Here is a 25,505-nt window from a genome sequence, read left to right as displayed (position 1 = left end):
AGGCTGTGTCCCTTCTCCCAGATGCACTCCAAGCAGGGGAACTCTGCTCCTGTGGGAACCAAGGGATCTGTAGTCTACACTTCCCACTCCTGTGTTCCCATCCTCCACCCCCACTGGAGGACCTGTAGGCCTACCAGGTGTGACCCTTATGATGGCATGGACCTTTGAAACTTCAGATTTGGTGCTCTGCTGGCTATCAAAACTTGCCATATTCAGCCCCTCTCTTTTTCCCAGTCAATGTTTTTGGGGAAGAGTTTTTCTTCTGAAATTCCCCACACACGCACTTTTACTCTTTCTCTTTTTTTCTCTCTTCTCCTCTCTCCACTATCAGGGCTCCCTCCCCATCGCAGCACCATCAACTCTTCTTCCCCTCACATCAACTCTCCACTGCTCCTACCTTCCATGGTGTGGTGGTGTAGCAGGATTCTTGCATAGAGAGTCATGACACTGAGGTTTGTCTTTCCAGGAAACAACTGTATTCCTGTTGGCACCATTCAGTTGGGTTCGTACCCAAAGAACTGAGCCCCGAATGCCACGTGACGTAGTTTTTTTTTATATTATATTTTTTACTTCTTTGTCTCCCATATATGGTAACACACAAACATGCAGTCTGATTAAGTGGTCTCATGTTACAAGGTCACAAGGGATGTTGTCAAGTACTTGAATAGCAAAGTTGCCTTAAGGTTTTTTTTTTCTTTCCTTAGGGAGGGGACCCTCCCACAGTGGTTTTTTCATCTCTATTTGTTTTTTTCTTAAGTTTATTTATTTATTTTTTTGAGAGAGGGTGAGCATAAATGAGGGAGGAGCAGAGAGAGAGAGGGAAACACAGAATCTGAAGCAGGCTCCAGGCTCCGAGCTGTCAGCAGAGACTGATGCAGGGCTCAAACTCATGAATAGCAACATCATTACCTGAGCTAAAGTTGGATACTTAACAGCCTGAGCCACCCAGGTGCCCCTCACCTCTATTTATGCATTTTTGCTCTTTCAGTCCTCAGATCTATTTCTTGGGTGTTCAGAATGATTTGATATTTATCTAGCTGTGTTTGAGGGACGAAGCAGCCCTAAGGTCTCCCTACTCCTCTGCCATCTTAACTCCCACCAAAAGGCATATGAATGTTTAAAGCAAAAGGCTTTAACATTGCATTATAGGGTCTGTAATATGTATACTTGCATATAAAAGGAAAACATAAAGGACGGAAAATAGTAAGTAAGCTACATTATTTCAGATTTTCAATATTTACATATAACAATACAATGTTAACATTAACTGAATTATAATAGTTTAGAAATGCATATTTTAATTCCCAGAACAAACACTAATAAAATAAGATGAATTGCTAAAAACCAAAGATGAATCAAAACAGAATACAAGGGACCGTTTGATTATTCTGAAAGAAGGGAAGAATGGAGGAACACAGATGAAAAGTTAGACAAAGGGAAATAGAAAGCAAAATGGAATTACTAAATCCAACCATATAGGTAATTACATTAAATATAATTGGAATAAAACTTTAAGTATAAGGTAGAGATTAGTAGGTTGAATAGAAAATCAATATTCAAGTATATGTTCTGGAAAGAGACACACATAAATTTAAGGAAACAATATGCTACAATAAAAAGATGGAAAATTTTATACTAAAACATTACCATAATAATCACTACTATGTTACAATCAGACCAAATGGACAATCATTGTTAGAACTACATAAATCACTATTTACTATTTATTATTCATAAATCACTTAACAATAGTAGAGATTTCCTAACTCAATTATCTTGGCAACAGATAGATAAAATAGAAAAATAGAAATATTTATATATGAAATATATATATATAACTTTAATGTTTACATCATATATTTCATATGTATGCATTTCATAGATACATTTTTTTACATGCATTTATGTTATTCTACTCACATTGTACAATTGTTAAACAACCTACAAAAAGTACAAAAGCCTCGTCCATTTTCCAATACCAGGTGAGAGCTAAGTTGCAAAAAAGGAACAGCACCATAAGTTACAAGGAAAGTTTGGGTGTCCTGTACAAGTTATACTGTTCCTATCTATGCAGGCTCCTTAGATCAATGTGTCTTTTCTTTTGAGGACAGGAACGAGACTTTGAGCAGGTCTGACATTGGAATGCTTCTACTTGATAAGCCTTAAAACTCTTTTGGCATTTGCAACACAGTTGTTTGAAATTAACCTTATTAGTTCCAGAAACGCACCACACATAAGCACTCTCCCACCTGGTCTTACAATCTTTGCAGTGAAAATAGCCATATTTTGGTTCCAAAAACTGGAAGTTGGGTTTTCTGAGCAAATCTGTTCCGCTGACTTCCCGTCTGCTTGCTCTTGCGTTCCTGAGGGCTTGAGGCATCTTCCTCCCCCCAGCTCATACTGGCAAAGCTACTCCCTTTTGCACTCTTCAGAACTTGGAGTTGGTGGTTTCTGGTGCTGCTGGCTGTCCTCTGCAGGACCCCAAAGTGCCTTCCTCTCCTGGTCTTCCCCCTCCTTCTGCAGCTGGATAAAGCTCCTATAACCTATCCCTGGTGAATAGACTCCCCAGACCAGCAGGGGTACCTTGTGGCTTGTGCTGCCCCAGAGGGAGAACAGTGTGAGAACCCAGCGATACAGACTTGACCATCCGCAGGCTCACCTGCATGCCCACCTCCCTGGTGTTAGCCTTACAAAGCCTCAGGCTCAGGCTGGCATTCATCTGGGTGAGAATGGAATTAAGCTCCGATTTCTTTGAAGGTTCCATAAATAGTCAGAGGCATTTGCAGGCACAAGGAAACAAGGCCTGGCCAGGAAAGTGGGGGGACCAGTGTCTTGCCTCCAGTCAGGCTGAAATATATATATATATATACGTATATATATGTATGTACGTATATATATACATACATACGTATATACATATATACATATATATATACATATATGTATATATATATGGAATATATATAGGCAATAAATATATATAAATGTATATATATGTATTTATATATACATGTATAAATATTCATAAATATATATACATATATATGCAATGTATATATGAAATATATGTAAGTTATATATATTGTATATATATTGCATATATACATTGCATATATATATTTCATGTATACATTTCATATATATATTTCTTATATATGTATTATATATATAGTATATATATAAGTAATGTATATGCATCTGTATGGTTTATTTATACATATATTTCATATATAATGTGTGTATACTTTGTAATATATACATTGCATATATATTGCTTATTTTTATATATTTCATATATATTTTGTATATATGTATTATATATATTTCATATATATTATATATCATAATATATATTATATATATATCATAATATGTTACAATGATATAACATATATATCATTGTATGTTTCATATACATATTTTTGTATATATATTGTATATATATACGCAATATATATATGTTGCTTATTTATAAATATATATTGCATATGTATATTTCATATAAATAGCATATATATCCAATATATATACACAACATATATATAGCATATATATTGCTTATTTATATACATATTTCATATAGATATTTTTCATATGACATATTTTTCATATATATATGAATTTCATATACATATGAAATATGTATATAAATAATATATATTGCATATATATATTTCTTATTTATCTATATTTCATATAGATATAATATGCCATATATAAGCAATATATATGCATATCTATATACATTACTTATTTATATATGAAATACACATATATTTCATATATATTGCATATGTATATATTGCATATATATGCGATATATATATGGCATATATGTATTGCTTATTTATATATATGGCATATATGTATTGCATATATATGTATTTCATGTATATATAGTTTATATATATAGTTCATATGTATATCTTTTGTATACACTATATACACACATATATATGAAATATATAATGAACTATATATATTAACTATATATGAAATACATATATGAAATATGTATGAAATATATGTATGAAAAATATATGTATTACATATATGTATATGAAGTAATATAATTGAAATATATGTATATGAAATATATGTATTTGTAATATATATATGAAATTTATATGAAATATATATGAAATATGTAATGTAAACATTAAATATATTTAGCAAATATGAAGAATCATTTTAAAATATAGACTGACATTGAATATTACCTAATATTTTTATATAAAGTCTATTTTTTCTGATACAAACATGATTCTAGTTTTCATTAATTAAAATATTTTTTCTTTATTTTCCAGCTTTCAGTATATATGTGTTTGAGGTGTATTTCATAAATATATATGGCTGAGTTAATTTTTAAAACCCAAGTTGAGAATTTCTAGAATGACATCAGCATATGGCTGATTCATCACTCATATCCCACACTCAACTATAACAATTTGTCATCCATCCATCTAGTGGAGAAACTCTTGCACATTGTTGGAAGAAAAAAATGTGAGTTTGGATGCATTAGAGAGGGTAAGAGGAACATTTGACTTTACTTGCATCACCTCTTCCACCATGTGGCACAGCCTAGTGCAAAGAGTTCTTGGCTCCTGATTTCTCCTATGGGGGAAAGTAAGAGCATATGAATGGGTGCCTGTTTCCTTATCTGTGCATTGTGCTGCCAAAGAGCCCATTTGTTTCTTGCTTCATTCAGAATACTGCATCATGAGTTGCATGACTTGGGGGGGTGGGTGGAAAGAGGCAGCAGAACAGCCAATGAGACTCTCAGAGGGCTTTAAAGGGATGCAGATTCTACTAGTAACACAACAGACTCCATCAAGAATCCTACCCATGAGCTTTCAGGGACACAGTTGATAATTGTATTAGATGTTAATGGACTAATCATGCTAATTTAGTTCAGAAATTGTTAGAATGGATAAAAATTGAAACAAAATCCAACTATTTGCTATCTAAAAGAAATGTTCTTTAAATATAATGATAGGTTGAAAGTAAATAGACAAAAATATATACAATGCAAAGTAAAAATATGAAGGTTTGCTCTCAGATAATATCAGGTGAAATAGATTTCAAAACTGCATGCATTATCAGAAATAACAAGGGACACTTCATAAATGATATAGAAGTTAATTCAATAGGAAAACACTGTAACCAGAAAGATTTGTGCCCAATGACAAAGCTTCAGGATTTATTTACGTCTTCCTTTATTTCTGTATTATTCAATATGAGTTTTTATTTAAAAAAAAAACAGCTAACTACAATGTCTAGATTCTGCAAAACCCTTCCTAGAACTCTCCCAACTTCTCTTGGTTAGGAGGTGGCAACACACTCCTCTGTCTGTGCCTTGATTGATGGCTTGCCAGAGTTGCCATCTTCCCTTTACAAAATTGATATTTGTGCCTCAGCTGGGTGTTTTCACCTTCCTCACATCTTCCATTGCTGTAGTTCTTGTCACTATGCTCTGGCTGTCTTTTGGGACTAGCCATATGTTAGATTATGTTTCCTGGTTCCCAAACTAGCCCATATCCTTATCCTTTTACATTGTCTTATGCTTAGAAAATCATAATTCTCATGCTTTTTCAGTCATTTTATCTACACTCAATGTATATTCGTAGCCCATACCAGTTCCTTTTATTATGTGCCATGAAGGTAATCCCTTCTATTGACTGAAATATAAAATAACTGCATCCAGTAATAAAATATACATGTGTCACATACTGTATGACTAATCTGCAAATAATATAAATATGTAGCACTCATTGCCCTGAATAAGTTAATCAATAAATCAACAATATTTATTTTACTGCTATTATGTATGTATAATCATGGTATGAACTATCATGTATTCAATACAGTACTGCCAGTATTGGACATTAGGCTCATAAGATTTACAATCCACTGGGAGAGAGAAAATGATTAATCATGGTAAAATTAGATAGCAATGAAGTAGATCACTACTGTCCAAAACTACACTAAGTCCTCAAAAAAAAATTAATGTGAATGGAGTTGTTAAATTATTTCATAGAAATATTATAAATGAAATGTGGGAGTGAGGATCCTTACATGTATGTATACCTGGAGTATAACACCTATAACTTGGCTATGTTAGCTATAGAATGCTTTTTGTTTAGGAAAGTACTTCCTTTAGCCAAATTGCTCTTTGACTGCTTTTTTTCGTCAGCCAGGAGAAGCTGGAAGAGTTATCAGATTGCCTTATTATAAAGGCAGGTGTGTTATGTTTGGGAAAACAATGAAATCAGGAGAGTTGAATTTATAGCTTTTGTTCTTTCACTTTATACTTGCATAGCCTGGACATTTCTGAGACTTAGCTTCCTTATCTTTTAAGGACACAATAATACGTTCTTTCTAAGCCATAAAGCACTTTTAAAGTATGAGCTGTGATCTTCATTAGCTATCTGACTCAAATATTTTCAATTACATGTAAAGCTAAAAATTGTGTACTGTGTTTCTAGGTCCTAAATTCTACAATAATCTTGAGATGTGAAGCCAAATATTAAATGAAGGAAAACATAATGAATTTTTAACTTAGTGTTATTTCAAACCAATATAGAGTTTTCTCATTTCTTTTTGTGTTTAAAAACACATCTCTTTAAGAGAATATTCAAAAGTATAGTATAAAGAATGCTGAGTAAATTTATTTTGAACGATAATGAATGACATCTCAAGCTAATTGTGGTGTTTGGAATAATAAAATTATTGCAGATTTTATATAGAACAAAATCAATACAAGAAATAATGACATTTTCCTAATATGCAGCTATGTTGGATTGATAAAATTAATACAATTAATTCATAATTATATTTGTGTTCTCCAGCATGTAAATAATACTAAATTGATGTTTCATAAAACTAGCCATTAAAGAACTTACAAGTTGATTTTCACATAAAAATTACCAGATTGATGAGGGCAAGATGGAAAAACTAATGGCAAAAAGTGACATAAAACATGACTATTATTTTACAGTTAAACAATGTTATGCCATGAAATGGAAAAGGCCATTACCAGCTGGTTGTTAATACCCTAAGAATGCTTTTGTGCAATAATTAAAATGCAAAAGCTAGTCATTCCCATTTTATTGGGTAGGGGAAGCCATAATGTAGATTTTTATAGGAACATTCAGAGTTACTGCTGTTATCCATAACTCTTCTGTCTTTTAAAAATGTAGCCAACAAATGTACATTGTTTTCAGTTGTGCTGATTTATGACATAATCACAGCAATTATAGCAGGGCAAGTCCTATTTGAGAAGTCAGTCAAGCCCTTTTAGCCTGATGCTGTTGAATTACAGCTTTCAAATGTACCCTTGAGTCTTTAAAGTGTCTCTCATCAAACCTTGAATGAAACCAATTTTATAAACAGCAGAAATTAGGGGTGCTACTACATTTTAAGCTGTCACTTTAGAAGTTTGTGCATCAATTCCAACACATCTATCATTGTTCAAGATTATTTTGTGACTTTAAGAATTATTGCAATGGACTATTTTACATATTCTCAAGGGCAGAAAATCTATTCTATGTGGAGGATCATAATATCTAAAAATAGATGTAATTGTTTTGGAGGCAAGACAGAAGAATGAATATATGGATATATATGTATATGTTTCTATATATTTGTCTATATATCCCTCTATCATTTATCTATTATCCATCTATCTATCTATCTATCTATCTATCATCTATCTGTCTATCTATCTATCTATCTATCTATCATCTATCTATTTATCTATCACCTATCTATCCTATCTGGGTAATAGTGAAAAAATCCCAACTTTTAAAATAAAATAACTAATATTCTCAGTGGCACATGATCTACTTTTGTGGCAAAATTATTTCCAGAAAAAGTATTTGTGAGGCATTTTTTAAAGAATTATTACTGAAATAGTTCCCAAAGAAGATACTTTCCTGAAATACGAAGCATAATTTGATATGTAATTTATGGCAGGCTTATGATTAAAAGATCTGTCTCACTCTTTTGTAATTGCATTTTAACTAAAAAGAGCTTTAGTTGATTGTAAAAATGATTTGCTTTTTGTATATTTTTAACCTTTCATTTTGAGATAATTTCGGACATACACAAAGAGAGAACTGAAAGAGAACTGAAAAGTTGCAGAAATAGAACTGAAAATTCTTACACAAAAAGTAATAGTTTCTTTAACTCAAGTACAAGGATCAAAATAAAAATTAACACTGATGCGATACTATTAACTAATCTATAGACCCTGTTTAATTGCCAGTTGTCCAAATTGTCCAATCCAGGATCCCATATTGCATTTAGTTATCATGTCAGTCTTTTTTTTGTGTTTCATGATCCTACGTTTGAGGAGACATGGCCAATTGTTTTGTAGAATGTCTCCCAATTTGGATTTGTCTGATGTTTCTTGATGATTAAATTCAGATTATGCATTCTTTGTAAGAGTGCCAGAAAAGTAATACCATGTCTTTCTCAGTATATCATAGTAGGAGGCACGTAATGTTTATAGATGTTATTAAGGGTCATGCTAGACAACCTGGTTCAGGTGGTACCTAAAAAGTTTCTCCATTGTAATGCTCTTTGTAATGTAATTTTCTCTCTTTGTAAATAATAATTATCTTGTGGGAAGATACTGTTAATTATGCTAATATCCTGTTTCTTATTAAGCTTTTGCCTACTAATTTTAGCATTCATGGATGAATCTTGCTGTGGCAATTTTTACTGTGATGCTGCCAAATAGTGACTTTTATTTCCATCATCCCTTCTACATTTATTAATTGGAATTTTACTAGAAGGAAGAACAGCCCATTTTCCCCTTTATTTCTTCAATGGTATATTTATATTGGCATTGACTCCTGGATATTTTATTCTATGATTCATAGTTCATTATTAGTATTTATTTTTGCTCAAATTATCCCGGATTTGGTCATGGGAATCCCTTCAAATTTATTCCTTTCTATATCTCCAATAATTTGTTTTAAGCATTCGCATACTTTCAGACAATATGAAGTATTCCATTCTAATCTAGTACTTTTCCTGAAATCAGCCATTTTCTCAGAGTCCTTTCATTTTTATTGAAGAATGGTGTTCAGAAAACAAAATATGGGCACTAGTTATGCTCATTGCTACTGTAGTGTTACTGTTCTAGGTCTTCTTAGTGGGTACACATGGACATCTATACCAATATCTATATTGATTTCTATGTATTTTTCTATGTGTTTGTTAAGAATTGTTAGTACATACTGATTCATCTGGTTAAGTCCAACACCCAAGGGTTCATTCTAGCCTTCCTCAATTCATATTTATAATTCCTTTCTCCTACAATAAGAAAACTGCATCTCATTATTCACATTCATTTGAAGGTGAATAATCCTAATTTCATAATGACAAAAATCCCAATTTTATAATTACTAATTATACTCTTGTGAGTATAGAGTAGAATATTTGTATGTAGTTCATTTTGTCTTAGCCCGTTAGCTTACAGTCAAATAATGCAAATAATGTTTTACTGAGTTAACAGATTGGTTCTTTTCTTCCCCACACAGTTTTGTGTGGTTTTGCTAGGCATTTGTAATACAGTAAGTTTGCTTTATTACTGCTTGTACCTCATTTTGTGCTTTCCCACATTCTGGATAATTTTAATTATTTACAAAATGTGTGTATATCATGCATATATCAAACTTTACTGTGGTACTAAAAGTCAGAATTATACCCAGAGGCAACCTCAGAGCCATTCTTTCTACCCCATTTTAATTGCACTGATTTTTCTACCATATTACCACCTATATTCTGTAAGTTAGCTAATTATATTAATTTCTGACTTTATGCCTTTTATCTGTTTTCTTATCTTTTTTCCTTCTACAATCTTCTTTCTACTTGTCTATTTCTTTCTGGAGTCTCCAGGGCTATCAGTTTGCCTATTTCAGCTGGATACCAGCTGGAGCAATCAATCCACAGTCAAAAATAAAGGTTTAAGTTAACATTGCCCCAAGGATGACATCATTTTTAGCAAAAATGAAGAAATTTGCATTTATATGACAACATCATGAGAATAACCTGTTAAAATACGAAAGCATATTATCTACAGCAGGACAAAGAATGAGCAGAAACAAATGATGAAAATTAAGACATATTGTGTGTTCACAGAGACTGCACTATGGTATTTAGCCTCTCTGCCCTTTTTCTAACTCTCTCTTTTTTAGAACTTTCACCACTGCTTGAAATTGTCAACTAAACATTAATTTAGATCTGAAATCTTGAAAGACTTTTAAAACAAAATATTTCAAAGATACGATTAAAATTGCTTGTTATTAATTTTTCATAATTTAATTTTTAATAGACTATTTTTAGGGCAGTTTTGGATTTGCAACAAAATTGAGACGCAGGCACAGAGATTTCCCATATATATCCACTGCCCTATGCATGCATCATCTCCCTTATTATCAAAATCACTCATCAAAATGGTGGTTATTTGTTTCTTTCTTTAAAAATTTTTTTTTAACATTTATTTATTTTTGAGACAGAGAGAGACAGAGCATGAACGGGGGAGGGTCACAGAGAGAGGGAGACACAGGATCTGAACCAGGCTCCAGGCTCTGAGCTGTCAGCACAGAGCCCGACGCGGGGCTCGAACCCACGGACCGTGAGATCATGACCTGAGCCGAAGTCGGATGCTTAACCGACCGAGCCACCCAGGCGCCCCTGTTTCTTTCTTTAAACTAAAGATGAACATATTGAAACATAATTGCCCAAAGCCCACAGGTTTACCTTAGGGTTCATTCTTGGTGTTGTACATTCGCTGCCTTTGGACAACAGTATAATGATTTATACCCATCATTATAATACTATACAGAGTATTTTCACTGCCTTAACAATCCTCTGTGCCCTGCCTATTTATCCCTGCCCCCCCTTCCTACCACACCCCTGGAAATCACTGATCTTTTTTACTGTTTTCAGTTTTTCTCTTTCAAGAATTTTATATAATTGGGACCATACAAGATGTAGTCTTTTCAGATTGACTTCTTTCACCTAGTAATATGCAGTTAAGTTTCGTCCATGTCTTTTCAGGGCTTGATAGCTCATTTCTTAGCACTGAATAATATTCCATTATCTGGATACACCATAGTTTATCTATTTGCCTACTTATAAGGACATCTTTTTTTTCTCCAAGTTTTGGCAATTACAAATAAAGCTGCTGTATATAACCATGTATGGGTTTTTGTGTAGATGCATTTTCAAATGTTTTAAGTAAATAACAACAAACACAATTGAAGGATAATATGATAAGATTATGTTTAGTTTTGTAAGAAACTGCCAAACCGTCTTCCAAAGTGTCTGCAACATTTTGCATTCCCACTAGCAAAGAATGACAGTTCCTTTTCCTCCACATCCTCACCTGCATTTGGTGTTGCCAGTGTTCTGGATTTTGGCTATTCTAATAGGTGTGTAGTGGTATTTTATTATTGTTTTAATTTGACTTTCATTGATGATATATGATGTTGTGTATCTTTTTAAATGCTTTTTTTCCATCTGTATATCTTCTTGGGTGATATGTCTGTTAAGATCTTTGGCCCATTTTGTAATTGGGTTGCATGTTTTCTTATTGTTGAGTTTGAGAGTTCTTTGTATATTTTGGATGACAAGACTTTATAAGGTGTGTCTTTTGGAACATTTTCTCCTACTCTATGGCTTGTCTTCTAGTTCTCCTGGTATTGTCTTTCACAGAGAAGTTTTTATTTTTAATAAAGTCTAGCTTATCAGTTATTTCTTTCGTGGATCATATTTTTAGGTGTTTTACTTAAAAACTCCAAGGTCATCTAGGTTTTCTCGTATGCTATCTGCTAGGGTTTTTATAGTTTTGCATTTTAACTTTAGCTCTCCAGTCCATTTTGAGTTTCTTTATATGAAGAGTATAAGGTCTGTGCCTAGATTCATTTTTTTGCATGTGGATGTCCAGTTGTTCCAGTATCATTTTTTGAAAAGATGATCTTTGCTGTAGTGTATTGTCTTTGCTCCTTTATCAAGATCAGTTGGTTATATTTATGGTGGTCTATTTCTGGGCTTTATATTCTTTACCATTGATCTATTTGTCTATTCTTTCACTAATACCACATTCTCTTGATTACTGTAGCTTTATATTAAATCGGGAATACAGGTAGTGGCAGTCCTCTGTCCTTCTCCTTTAATATTGCATTGGCCATCTGAGTCTTTTGTTTATCCAGTATAATCTTTATTTATTTATTTTTAAATTAATGTTTATTTATTTTTGAGACAGAGAGAGACAGAGCATGAACAGGGGAGGGGCAGAGAGAGAGGGAGACACAGAATCTGAAACAGGCTCCAGGCTCTGAGCAGTCAGCACAGAGCCCGACGCGGGGCTCGAACTCACCGACCGTGAGATCATGACCTGAGCCGAAGTCGGATGCTTAACCGACCGAACCACCCAGGCGCCCCTCCAGTATAATCTTTAAAGTCAGTTTGTCTATATCCATCAGCTAATTGCTGGGACCTGGGATTTCACAGAATTTATAGATCAAGTTAGGAAAAACTGACATCTTGACAATATTGAGTCTTCCTTATCCATGCATGTAGAATATTTCTCCATTTATTTATTTAAAAAAATTTTTTTAATGTTTATTTTTGAGAGAGAGAGAGAGAGCATGAGAAGGGGAGGGGCAGAGAGAGAGATGGAGACACAGAATCTGAAGTAGGCTCCAGGCTCTGTGCTGTCAGCACAGAACTCAACATGGAGCTCAAACTGATGAGCCGTGAGATCATGACCTGAGCCGAAGTCGGACACTCAACAAACTGAGCCACCCAGGCGCACCTCCATTTATTTTATTCTTTGATTTCATTCATTGAATTTTGTAGTTTTTCCTCTGATAGGACTTATACATATTTTGTTAGATTTATAACTAAGTATTTCATTTTTGAGGTGCTAATGTAAATGACATTGTGTTTTTAATTGCAGGTTCCACTTGTTTCTTATTGGTCTATAGGAAAGCAATATAGTTTTTTTTTTTTTTTATTCTTTAATGTCCATGGGATCAGATGAGCCCTTCTTTCTTTCTTTTTTTTAAAAAATTATTTATTTATTTATTTATTTATTTTTAAATTTACGTCCAAATTAGTTAGCATATAGTGCAACAATGATTTCAGAGTAGATTCCTTAATGCCCTTTACCCATTTAGCCCATCCCCCGTCTCACAAAAACCTCTGTTTGTTCTCCATATTTAAGAGTCTCTTTTGTTTTGCCCCCGCTGTTTTTATATTATTTTTGCTTCCCTTCCCTTGTGTTCATCTGTTCTGTATCTTAAAGTCCTCATATGAGTGAAGTCATATGATATTTGTCTTTCTCTGACTGACTAACTTCGCTTAGCATAATACCCTCCAGTTCCACCCACGTAGTTGCAAATGGCAAAATTTCATTCTTTTTGATTGCTGAATAATTCTCATTGTATATATATACCACATTTTCTTTATCCATTCATCCATCGATGGACATTTGGGCTCTTTCCATACTTTGGCTATTGTTGATAGTGCTGCTATAAACATTGGGGTGCATGTGTCCCTTTGAAACAGCATACCTATATCCCTTGGATAAATACCTAGTAGTGCAATTGCTGGGTCATAGGGTACTTCTATTTTTAATTTTTTGAGGAACCTCCATACTGTTTTCCAGAGCGGCTGCACCAGCTTGCATTCCCACCAACAATGCAAGATATATCTTCTTTCTCCACATCCTCGCCAACATCTGTTGTTGCCTGAGTTGTTAATGTTTGCCATTCTGATAGGTGTGAGGTGGTATCTCAGTTTGGTTTTGATTTGTATTTCCCTGATGATGAGTGATGTTGAGCATTTTTTCATGTGTCGGTTGGCCATCTGGATATCTTCTTTGGAGAAGTGTCTATTCATGTCTTTTGCCCATTTCTTCACTGGATTAGTTTTTTTGTGTGTGTGTTGAGTTTGAGAAGTTATTTATAGATTTTGGATACTAACCCTTTATCTGATATGTTGTTTTCAAATATCTTCTCCCATTCTGTCGGTTGACTTTTAGTTTTGCTGACTGTTTCCTTTGCTGTGCAGAAGCTTTTTATTTTGATGAGGTCCCAGTAGTTCATTTTTGTTTTTGTTTCCCTTGCCTCTGGAGACTTGTTGAGTAAGAAGTTGCTGCGGCCAAGATCAAAGAGGTTTTTACCTGCTTTCTCCTCTAGTATTTTGATGGCTTCCTGTCTTACATTTAGGTCTTTTATCCATTTTGAGTTTATTTTTGTGTGTGGTGTAAGAAAGTGGTCCAGGTTCAGTTTTCTGCATGTTGCTGTCCAGTTTTCCCAGGACCACTTGCTGAAGAGACTGTCTTTATTCCATTGGATATTTTTTCCTGCTTTGTCAAAGATTAATTGGGTCCATTTCTGGGTCCTCTATTCAGTTCCATTGATCTGAGTGTCTGTTTTTGTGCCAAGGAAAGCAATATACTTTTGTGCAATAACCTTGTATCCTGCAATTTTGCTGTAATGCGTCTTAGTTTCAGGAGTTCTTTTGTCAATTCTTTCAGATTTGCTATATAGAAAATTATGTCATCTGTGAACAAAGACAATTTTATATATTCTTCCTTAATCTGTATATATATTATTTTCTTCCTTGAATTATTGCTTAAGAAAGGACTTCCAGTTTGATGTTGAAAAAGGCAGGTAAGAGGGACAGCCTTGCCTTTTACCTGATCTTAGCAGGAAAGCTTTGAATTTCTCATCGCTAAGTATAAGGTTAGCTGTAGATTTTCTCTGCATAGTCTTTATCAAGTTGAGAGAAGTACCTGTTAGTCCTAGCTTACTAAGAGTTTCTTTGTGAATAAGTGTTGGATTTTGTCAAATGCATTTTCTGCATCTATTGATACAATCGTGATGTTGTTTTTTTTTTATCTTGCTGACATATGGAATTTAGTTCTATTAGTTTTTGTCTTATGTAATTTGATGCTGTATTGTTAGATACATACATATTAAGAATTGTTATATCTTCTTCCAGAATTTGCTCCTTGAATATGTAAATATCTCCCTTATCCCTGATAATTTCCTTACTTTGAAGTCGTCTGTGTCTGAAATTCATATATCTACTCCTGCTTTATTTTGATTAGTGTTAGCATGGTATATTTTCTTCATCCATTTACTTTTAATGTATATGTGTCTTTATATTCAGAATGGTTTTCTCATAGACGTATATGGCTGGTAGTGTTTTCTGATGCAATCTGACAATCTGTCTTTTAATTAGTGCATTTAGACCATTGACATTCAAAGAGATTATTGATATGGTTGGATTAATATCGACCATATTCGTTACTGTTTTCTGTTACCTTTGTTCTTTTTGTTGCTCTTGTTCTTTTTGCCTGTTTTTGTCTTCTGCTCTTTTTCTTCCTCTTGTGACTTTAATTGAGCATTTTATACAATTTCATTTCTCTTTTTTGTTAGCATATCATGTTATACTTCTTAAAAATCTTTTTTATTGATTGCTCTTCATAATTCAAATTTATTTCTCATTTCCATAGAAGAGATCAGACTGCTTAGAAGACTCCCTCTGGAACATGTTTATGAAAAAGGAAAAAATAAATTCTATTATAATGGAAAACTCTTTTAGTATACCACTTCCATGAAGAATCATTTTTGTGGGTATGAGATGATTAAATATGGAAGAAAAAGGATTGATTTAAATTCAAGGAATAGGAAACTTAATAAGCATGGGCTAAAAAAATAGGTGGATTTTAAGTAGAAAGACGAAGTTATCACTAGTGAACTGTCACTGGGCTTCTGCTGGGTTAGAATTAATGATATAATGACTTTCTATGAATAAATAACTTCATCCATGAGATAAATAAGCACTAAAACTTCAATTTTAGAGACTATAACTGGTTTGAAATGAAAATATCTACTTCCCTATATCAATTTCTTCATAGTTTTTTTTTTTACTTTAACTTCCAGAGTTAGTGGATCATTGATTACCTACTGAAGTAAAATAATTATCATTGTTAATGTGGACAAATTCAAGACTCATAGTAAAGACATAGCTCTATAAACTTAAAAAATCCAAGAAATATAACCTCCTATAGAAATCAAAAGAATTATTTTTACAGTACATAGCATCAGTCCTTATCACACACACTGAAATATATTCCAGCAAAGTACATATATGTGTGTACATATATAACATATCTATCTATCTATCTATCTATCTATCTATCTATCTAACATCTATCTTGTATTTAAAGTGATTACATGTTGTATATATGTTGTATAGATATTATATATCATTGTGTGATTTGTTTATTATTTTTAGGTTAAGGAGTGGAAAGCATCTGTGTTTCTTTCTCATTCTGCAGATTATATAAGTACTGAACAAGAAGTTGAATCGGATTGCTATATGTTCAGTGTTACTTTAGTCACTGCCTACAATCAATTCCAATCACTCGTGTTGAAATCATATTTCTAAAGTATCATTGACTGTTTTGCAAGGGTTTGATGGAAATATTTAGCTGAGTACCAAGTTATCAAAGGGCCAACATCTAATTTTGTTTCAATATTAAATATACCTTCTTGGGGGCATCTGGGTGGCTCAGTTGGTTAAGGGTTGGACTTAGTCTCAGGTTATGATTTTGCAGTTTGTGGGTTCCAGCCTGGAGCCTGCTCAGATTCTGTGTCTCTCTCTGCTCCTCCCCAACTTGTGCTTTGTCTTTCTTTCTCTCTCTCCCCCAAAATGTATGAACATTAAAATTTTTTGTTTTAAAAAAGTATACCTTATTGCTGCTTGTTCTCTATTTAAATGTTGTTTGTTTTGTCTCTCTTGACTTTTAAAAAACTTGTAAAATATTTATTAGTGTTTCTTTTTATTTTTTATTGGTTTTTTAGCTGTGCCTCTGTGTGTTTTTTGTAGTGGTTAAACTATAGATAACAATATGTAGACTTAATTTATGACAGACTAACTTAATTACCATTATATCATTTCATTAACTACATAAGAATCTTAAAATCCTATAATTCCGATCATTGCCCTGAATACCTTTATTCTATTGGAATATAATTTACTTATAATATATACTAATATTTCTTGTAGTGCAGGTCTGCTGCTAATTTCTTGTAGTTCAGGTCTGAGCTTTCGTTTGTTTGAAAGTGACTATTTCACAGTTATTTGTGAAAGACAGTTTTAGTGGACATAGAATTATAGGTTGCAGGGTTTTGTTTTGTTTTTTCCCCACTTTCCAGAGCTGTGAATCAATTAGCTTCTTATGTCAATTATGTGTGATGAGAAATAGACATCTAATTTTTTTTTCTCATAAATATAATATGCCTGGTTTTCCTGGTTATGTTTAAGGTTTTCCAATTTTATTTTATTTTCAGCAGCTTAACTATGATTATGCCTCGCTCTCATTATCTTTGTAGTCATCCTGCTTGATTCTTGAACACGTGGTTGATGACTGTCATGAATTTTGTAAAAATTTGCAGCCATTATCTCTTGTGGCCATTTCTTCTTTCTCTCTGGATTCTGATTACTAGATATTGATAATTTCAAACAGGGGTCTGATTCAGTGATCCTTTATTCGTCTATGGGCATTCTACCATAAAGTCTATCCAATAAATTCTTAATTTCAAATATTATATATTTCTCAGTTCTACAATTTCCATTTGGTTCCTTGTTAGAGTTTATATTTATTTTTATAAATACTCCCACTCCTTCTGCATTTTGTCTTTTTCTAAATCTTTTAACATACAAAAGATTTTAAAGTCCTTATCTGCTGTTTTGGACACTTGGGTCATTTGTTTGTCTGCTTCCCTTGATGGTCTTAGTCCTGAAGATAGGGAACATATTTTGCTTCATATATTTTGTATTTTTCTAGATTTTATGCCAAATATTGTAGATAAGGTATCATTAGAGATAGAAATGCATATTGCTTTTTTCCAGAAAGTACTCACTGTTTTAAATGTCAGATATCCCAGGATAAGGGGTGATCTCTTTGAGCAAATTGGGATTGAACTGTGTTGGACTTGGGTTACACCCTTACTTAGTTTGGTTCACCGCTAACATTAAAAGTCTTTAGGATGAGGGGCGCCTGGGTGGCGCAGTCGGTTAAGCGTCCGACTTCAGCCAGGTCACGATCTCGCGGTCCGTGAGTTCGAGCCCCGCGTCAGGCTCTGGGCTGATAGCTCGGAGCCTGGAGCCTGTTTCCGATTCTGTGTCTCCCTCTCTCTCTGCCCCTCCCCCGTTCATGCTCTGTCTCTCTCTGTCCCAAAAATAAAAATTAAAAAAAACGTTGAAAAAAAAAAAAAAAGTCTTTAGGATGAGATTGGGACCCTTCTCCCAGCAATGCTTTGGATCCTTAGCACTGTAGAGAAAAAAAAATTGTCTGTTTTTCAGTCCAGTTCTGTTTCCCATGATCTTGACCTCTCAAAAAAAAAAAAAAAATCCTATGGGGGGCAGGGATTGTTGATTGAGGAGAATAAGCCTTGTGTTTAGGGCTTCTTCAACTTTAATTATTATGTCAATCCACACTGTTTTTAAGTTTTTATTTAAATTCCAGTTATTTAATACAGTGTAATATTAGTTTCAGGTACAAAATATAGTATTTCAACACTTACATACAACACCCGATGCTCATCACAAGTGGCCTTTTTAATCCCCATCACCTATTTCTCCCTGGTAACCATCAGTTTGTTCTCTAGAGTTAAGAGTCTATTTTTGGTTTGCTTTTCTCTTTCTTTTTTTCCCCTGTGATCATTTGTTTCTTAAATTCCACATATAAGTGAAATCATATGGTATTTGTCTCTCTCTGACTGGTTTATTTTACTTAGCATACTAGTCTCTAGCTCTATCACATTAAAAAATAATCAGCTCATTTTTCTGTGTTACAGTATAGTCTTCTAACCTTCTTAAGTGCTAATATCCAGACAAGGAATTAACTCCAGAAACAAAAGTTCATCTCTTCTCTGCTTACCATTCTCATCAGTGACTTTAATAAAAATCACGTTTTAAAAAGATTTCATGATATTTCTGGTTTTTATGGTAAGAGCAATGCTATTTGACAACTTTCTGTATTCTAACTGGAATTGAAACACTTACTTCTTTAATCTGAAGTTTGAATCACTGCTTTTGTTGCATTACTTCTGTACTTGGGGAAGTGGTATGGTCAGCAGTGAAGTCTTATTAACAGTGAACCATGGGGGGCACCTGGGTGGCTCAGTAGGCTGAGCGTCCGACTTTGGCTCAGGTCATGATCTCACGGTCTGTGAGTTCGAGCCCGCATCCGCCTCTGTGCTGTCAGTTCAGAGCCTGGAGCCTGCTTCAGATTCTGTGTCTCCCTCTCTCTCTGCCCCTCCCCTGCTCATGCTCTGTCTCTCTCTCTGTCAAAAATAAATAAGCATTAAAAAAAAAAAAAAAAAAACCAACAGTGAACCATGGCAGAACAATGTACGGGGAAAAAAAAATACTGCTGTAGAGCTATTATATTAGGCAAGATAGTGGTTTTAATTTGTTAAATTGTCCTTAAGTCTAGCCACATTAAATATTAATAAAGCAGGTAGACCTTGTTTCATTGTTTGCATTATAAACTCTAGCTGTTTGGATTCTTGTCTGTGCTTCATAGCACTGTCAGGAAGGGCACAACTATTACAAATAAATACCATTGCTGGTATGGATGAATAATTAGGACACAGTGAGAATGTGAGAACTTTACAAGCAACATTTATTTTAGAGTCTGGGTAAAATGATGGCAGATGAGATTAGACAATTATTTAATAAATACTCATTGACTGGTGACTACATCCAAGACACCATGGCAGGGATGATAACCAGGAAATACATTAAAATTTGTATACCAGTGTGTACTTGGAAGCCAGATATAAACTAGGAACTCCTGCCGTTGGAGACATATATGGGACAGAATCTTAAAGGTGACCTTGTTTCTCTTTTTGCTCTTTGAAGTTTACCTCCTTCCCCTCTTTCTTTAAGGAATGCATAAGAAAATGGAAATGTCATCAAAAATAGATCAGACCATTTCTGTTCTATTTGTGAAGCACTTATTTCTAAAAAGATCATTTGTTATGGACGTATTAAAAGGCAATTGAGAATATGTCATTAGAAATTCTTGACTCTCGTGTTTGATCCTGTATTCTCTAAATTAGGGCAAGATGCAAGGATGAGCTAACAAAGGTCAATAGAAAAAAAAAAAGTAAGTGACTTGAGGAAGTGTCTTGAAAAATAGAAAATATCCATGTGCATTTATTTTAGGAAACTTTAAAGTTGACGCTTTTTGAATGCTATAAGTGAAAAGCTAACTATTTTAGTACATTGTGACCCTACTCATCAGATATGCAGATTGATGTGACTTTTAAGAGTGAGCAATTAGTATCCTCAAATAGGACATTAGAGTAATTCTTTCACAAAAAAGCATAATACCTCTTGCTTTAAAGCTGCAACTATAACATACTACTTATTGTTTCCAATGTCAGATATAAGTATATAAGTATTTCAACAGACATCTATTTTTTTTTTTACCAAGTATGTCCCAGATACTGTTTGAGATGCTAGAGATATAATAACAACAAGATGGGTGACCAAATATTTCCTCACCAAAATGAGACCCTTGAAAATGGCCCTAAATAATTATAACTGAATAATAAATGTAAACTGTGACTATAACCACCTAAAGGTACTTAAAAAAAAGGCACAGTCTCTCTAAAGCTTATTGGCATAAAAGAATAAATAAAGTAGTGGATGTTTACAATACTATGTAATAACTGTTAAATTAAAGACTTGTGGGTGGGGTGTAAGAGCAGAAAGCTGATTGTGGTGGTTAGCCTGTAGGTTGACCCTCTCTCCCAATAATCCTGTTTATGCCCCTGTGGAGTCCCATTTTCTCATTGAATTAGTGCTGGCCCTGGGTCACAAAGCGTACTTCCTAAAAGGACTTGTAGCATTCTGCTTGGTCCCTTGAAATAGCTGTTCTTAGGGCTCTGAGCAGCCATGGAGGGAGTTAAACCACTCTAAGTGGCAGAATAGAAAGAGCATGTAGAGAGACCCCATAGAGAGGCCATGAGACCACATTATCAGAGAGATTCCCAGGAAGCACCAAGTTGTTCTAGCCCCGCCGCCATTTGCAGTCAGCCTGGCCATATTACAGGCAGCGTAGGCAAATCCTCCTCAACTGAGTTCCGCCAAATCAAAGATTTGTGAGATTAAAAAAAAGATTTGCTTCTGATTTAAGCAGCTAAGTTTGGAATAATTTGTTATAAAGCATAGATAACTGGAACAGAATTTGGGATGCTGCCATAAAGTGGAATGCTGCTCTAATCCAAAACTAATATGCGTGGCATTGGTTTGGGGACCAGTGACAGAAAAATCTGGAAAAGCCACAAGGTGATGATTAGAGAAAGCTAGAAGGGAGTTGAGAAGGTTGGTGAAAATTTGAAGGACAGTGAGAAAACTATTATTTTAGGCTGGAGAAAATTTGCATTCTGGCAAAACAGTGAAACTCTTGCCTGCAGTACCATGGGAAATAGAAAATATTATCTAATGATCTCAGGCTCTTGCTGAAGAGCTTTCCAGATAGGATGCTAAAAGTGCCAACTGTCTAGGAGGGAATATGAGATGAGCCAGATGGATTAAAAAAGAAATATTTAGTTTTCAAACAGAACCTAGAGGAAATAGAGAAGTCCCAGAACAGGTTTTTGTTTTTTTTTTTTTTTTCAAACAGCAAATGTTCTCAAAAAGAAATGGCCTCAGGGCAGAGATCAAAATATGAAGTATACCTATAATATTTTTTGCTAGGTCCTCAGAAATGTGTAAGTTTGCACCTCCAGGTAAATAATAGAGCCACCAATTGTATTTAGGGCATGGCTTATTGTGCTTCTGAAGAATGTTAGGGGCATTTCCTCACAATGGCCACACATACAGCCTAGATATAGAAGAACATGTCTTAGAAAGAAATGGGGATGTGATTTTTGCCTAATGGTATGAAAGACAATTTGATACATAAGAGGCCTACAATGTTTTCGAAAGAATCATATTATGTTGGGCTTTGGGTTTTTTAATTTCCAGTGATTAATAACTGGAATAGCAATCTGAACAGGAACCCTTTCCCTCTACCTTCAATGCCAAGAACCTTGCCTCTCGTGAGCCCAGGAGCTAGAGGGAACTTCTAGCTTCTATGTTTAGATGGGTTTCCTTTTCTCTGTTGAACAGCTCAGGGATTGTTCTCCTGTGTGCTGAAAAATTGATTGGAGACAGATACAAAGTCTAAAGGCACAGACCAGCAAGTTTAATCATAGGAAGTTCTTGTGATTTGGATCTATGTAGTGGGGGAGAAAGGGAAGGGAAGTTGTTTGATAATGACCTAGACATGAGTGTCCATTGCCCTGAGGCACAAATAGCTAGTGAGAAACTGAGCAAGTGGGATGAGTCTTTCCTGACAAGTCTGAGGAGTGTGGGACACTTAAAAGCAGACAGGCTGCAGGTAGAGTAATAGTGCACAAAATTGGACAGCGTGTTGTCTTTCTCCACTGCAGGATTCTTTTTATTAATGATATCCCAGCTATCAGATATAAACCCAACTGGCACACAGAGAAAACAATCACCCATCAAAACTGATTCGTCTTTCAAAACGAGAAATGATTGGAATGTGAGAACAGTCAAATAAAATCTGTCCTAGGAAGGAGGAATGAAAGTAAAAAGAAAAATAAAATCACACAAGAAGAACCAAGTGTAATGTAAAATAAGAGAGTTTGGGGTTCCAAAATCATGATTTTTAAAATATAACATTCAGTAAATCATAGGAGATAACCACTTGTGAGAAGTTCATGTGCAACAAAGAGCTCCTAACAGAGCATTGAAAGAGAAAGGGAAAGAAATCATAAATAAAAAGATAAAGTACTTGAGAGATCACTTTAGGAGACGCAATATGAGTAAAATAAGTGATCCAGATTGAAAATCCAAAAAAGGAAAAACAATAAAGGAGGGACAATAATTAAACAATTAGAGGGAAAGAAACTTCCCTAACTGCAAAAAGATCTGAGTGTAAAATTAAAGTTTTACCAATTTCCATTCTGGACGATAAAAAATAATATGTGAATCTGAACATAGCCTGACACATGAATTGTACATCTGAGCATGAATTCCTATAATGAAGAGAAAATTCATACATTTCAAGATAAAAAATTACAAACTTTTGTGTAGAGAAAAATATCTGATGGTACTCCACACCTTATTTGCACTGCCAGAACCTAAAATACTGGAATAAACCAGCAGATTGCTGAAACAAAAGGATAGAAGTCCTTGACTTGGCAAAAATATCATTCACCCATTCTAGAAGAAAGACAAACATTAAGGATGTGCAAGGAATCTGAGACTGCATTATTCGCATTTTCCATGTACAGAGAACACCTGTGAAATGACTACATAAAATAAATGAATAAATAGAGGTAGCGAAGTAGGGGGAGATAAAGAAAAAGTAAATAATCTTGGGAAATGAGCCTGGTGACATAAGTAATTTGCAGATAATAATAAACTTACCTGGGGTCTCTAATATGAATGCCAATTAAGAGCTGTTTAAGTACATGAGAAAATTTCTAGTAAGTACTAAATTGTCTCAGAAAGACTTGGGAATGTGAGGGATGTGGGTGGGAAGTAAAAGTGTTCCAGAAGTCTTAGCCAGGACTGGGGCAAAGGAAGAGAGAAAGTGGAATAAAATATTCTAAAAATCTAATCTTATTGTGAAAAAAACAAGACTGGGAAGAATCTGTACCTTTGTGGAGAAAACAGTGATTCTAAATATGAAAGTAGTAGGTATCTTGTTTATAAAATATTAAAGCCATCAGTTCCTGATTAGAAAGTTATATAAGTGAAATAGAAAATAATAAAAATGGGAAGAATACATTACATATGGGTATTATTACAACCAATGTGAAAAAGGGGTTTTTATATTGGGTTAAAAAGAAAAGCACTAATCTAAGTTGTTCAAACAACTTAGCGCGCGCACACACACACACACACACACACACACACACATTGAAAACAAAGTGCCTTTAGTTTTAAATGTTAAAACTAACAGGATGGATAAAGGGATACCCAGTCCAGATAAAGAACAAAAAAGCAGGAATGATGGTATAAATAACCATAAATGATAGAATTTAAGTTTAAGGATATTAAATGAGATAAAAATTATTGTGCAAGGATAAGAGGTAAAACTGAAAAAAAAATTAGTGGTGTTTATGTTAGGTCATTAGATGTGATTTCATTTAGCACATACATACTTACTGAAGTTAAACCTTTATTTTCTTCAGTTTTGCCTTTTATCATGTTTCTGAAAGCAGAAGATGGATGCCTCAGCTCGAACAAAGAGGGAGTAAATTCACTCTTCCTTTGCCTTGTTTTTCTATTCTTACCCTCAGTGGATTGGACAAAGCCTACACAACCTGGAGAAGGCCACCTGCTTTATTCCATTCACTGATGCAAATGCTTATCTCTCTGGAAACACCTTCACAGACACTATAGGGATAATGTTTTATCAGTATTCTGAGCATCACTTAGCCCAGTCAAGTTGACACATAAGAGCAATCATCACAATCATGTTTATTTGGTTCTAAGACTTATTGTAAAATGCATTACTATTTTAATTACAGCTTCCTGGATGAAGGGGAGAAAACTGCATTATATGCACACATTTTAAATGCATCAATGTGTGGAAAATCTGTCTTAAAACTGGATAATACAGAAATCCCAAGGGTGCCATGATGGCTCAGTCGGTTAAGCTCCCGACTTTGGTTGGCTCAGGTCATGATCTTGGGGTTTGGGAGTTTGAGCCCCGCATTGGGCTCCTCAGCTGTCAGCATGGAACCTGCTTCAGATCCTCTGTACCCTTCTCTCTCTGCCCCTCCCCTGCTTTTGCTCTCTCTCTAAAAAATAAAATAAACATTAAAAAAAAAAAACAAATCCCATAAGCCTTCACATAAAATGAATTAATGCAATGACTTTGAGGATAGGCTGAAAGGTGGAGCCACAAAGATTTATTTGGTAATAGAATATTTAAATCTTGGTACTCAAGTCTTCAAATGTTGAGAATAAAGGTGAAAGGTTGTAAACAGTTGTTTCCAAAGTTTCTAACAGAAGCACCTGTGCAAATGATACTATTACTAACCAAGTTGTAAGATACATGAAGAGAGGTGATGTGAAAGGAAGGAAGTTCATTATGGGCCACTTTCAATTTGAGGTGCTTGAATAAGTTCTGAGTAGGTATATCCAACTGTATATATAAAAAAATTTATCTAGAGTGCAGGATAGAATTTTTGCTTTTGACAAAATTTGAAAGTGCATATGCAATATTAATACTATGCTACAATTGATGGATAGTGAATTAGTGGCTTTTCTTTTATTCAAATTAGTATTATGCAGGAATATTTTATAAATATAGACCACAATTCATTAATTCTAAGATGATGATATTTGAGGGGAGCCTGGGTGGCTCAGTGGGT

At 34.2% G+C, this 25,505-nt stretch overlaps 1 pseudogene; it reads right to left on the bottom strand.

Annotated features, from left to right (window-relative positions):
* Window positions 1–2,062: 2,062 nt before the first annotated feature.
* Window positions 2,063–25,505, bottom strand: part of LOC131515406 (protein ZAR1-like) — a 51,901-nt pseudogene continuing 28,458 nt past the window's right edge.

Source organism: Neofelis nebulosa, chromosome 6 (genome assembly GCF_028018385.1).
Source record: "Neofelis nebulosa isolate mNeoNeb1 chromosome 6, mNeoNeb1.pri, whole genome shotgun sequence".
In the NCBI taxonomy this organism is placed as follows: Eukaryota; Metazoa; Chordata; class Mammalia; order Carnivora; family Felidae; genus Neofelis; species Neofelis nebulosa.
The sequence above is the reverse complement of the archived record's forward strand: the minus strand, read 5'-3'. Positions and strand labels throughout refer to the sequence as shown.